Source organism: Aplysia californica, unplaced genomic scaffold, assembly GCF_000002075.1.
Source record: "Aplysia californica isolate F4 #8 unplaced genomic scaffold, AplCal3.0 scaffold00390, whole genome shotgun sequence".
In the NCBI taxonomy this organism is placed as follows: Eukaryota; Metazoa; Mollusca; class Gastropoda; order Aplysiida; family Aplysiidae; genus Aplysia; species Aplysia californica.
In genome coordinates this window covers 712514-713857 of record NW_004797660.1, presented here as the reverse complement: position 1 = coordinate 713857, position 1344 = coordinate 712514, and the positions used below count along the sequence as shown (strand labels likewise).

At 40.4% G+C, this 1344-nt stretch overlaps 1 long non-coding RNA gene across 2 annotated transcripts in view; it reads left to right on the top strand.

Moving 5' to 3' along the window:
* Window positions 1–295: 295 nt before the first annotated feature.
* The window catches only part of LOC106012504, a 3635-nt gene continuing 2586 nt past the window's right edge, over window positions 296–1344 (top strand). Inside the window, exon 1 of one of the 2 annotated variants that reach the window (XR_001185070.2) lies at window positions 296–732. This is a non-coding gene — a long non-coding RNA (uncharacterized LOC106012504). Of the gene's footprint in view, window positions 837–1344 lie in introns of both variants that reach the window. The other variant, XR_001185071.2, reaches the window with a different exon arrangement.

The window sequence follows — 1344 nt, the reverse complement described above, 5'->3', positions numbered from 1 at the left end:
CCCGCCCTCACAAACACACCCTTTCTCCCCTAAAGTAAGTGGATTATAAGTAGCACCCACCGACCGGATAGTGTTTCGTCTTTTGTGGGCCTGAAATAGCAGTCCATAATTTAATATATTACCTTTTCCACACAGTGTAGTAAAGACTGCCTTTATCGCCTTAGATACTTTATTATACTTTTTCTTTCAAGAAGGCCTACGGATTACAGCGTTCGTTAAAGAAACGAGTAAACACGCTCTATAATCCTAAACCCGGATACCGCTGGTTTATTCTTTGCCAATCAAAAGGCGTCTAGACTGGATTGAGCTCCAGTCGTGATCCTCTATGGTGCAATTCGAGGAAAAGACTTGCGGGGGTCCCATTTATATTGGTAACACGTCAGCAAGTTACAAAATCGCAATATTAACGCTACAACATAATAATAAACTACTCCATTCAGGGAAATTATTTTCTTCCTGTTCCAATCAGTGAGTCTATTATAAGCAAATTTACATCACTTTCCCGTCAGGTGTTGAAAAAGTAGGGACTAATCATTTCTTAACCTAACCTATCCGGAGCCCGCGCCAAGAAGACGGAAGTAAACTACGCCTACTAGATCTAGGCTTTACCTTCGACAAAGCAAGAAAAGCCGAGAGAGCTTGGTGCATTGTGTGGGCCCACATAACGTTCTCAGTTCCGTCCTGATAAACCCGGTGCTGTGCGCCTGTGCGACAACTGTTCATGGAAGGCAGGTGTGTAACAATAGAGGTAACGTTAACACGAATGCTGTGTGTCTGTGTGTATGTTATATTAGGCGTGTTTTTTTTAATTCCTTCAAAGACAGCACCTCAGGAGGGTAAGTTTGCTTTTAATACTTTAAATATTCTTCTTAGTGTGTTTGTGTTCCGGTTTGTAAACAGTTCTTAATATGTATGTTTTCATTTATCAATGAAATGGCATGCATTCATGTCGTATACGTTATTGGGCATTTGTAGGCGTCAATATGTCTTTGATTTTGCAGAATAGTCGAATTCAAGAATTATATCTCATGGTGTGAACCCTGAGATTTCGAAGCGTGAACAGGGTGGTAGGTATTAAATCTATTCAGTGGTTAAGGTCATTGGCCCAATCATAATATAAGGCATACACATTTTACAATTATGAGAGAGTTCCGTGAAAACAGCGTAGATTATAAATGACATACATATCAATAGCATTTTAAAAACCTTTGAAGCCTAAACAAAGGACCTGTCGAAAGGGCCCTTAGTTCAAATATACAGGTCTTTTACATTTCAGACGTTTTTGTGTGTGATTAACGTATTGGGTTTGACAAGGCTCTGCGAAAGCACCCCCTTTGCCCCCCC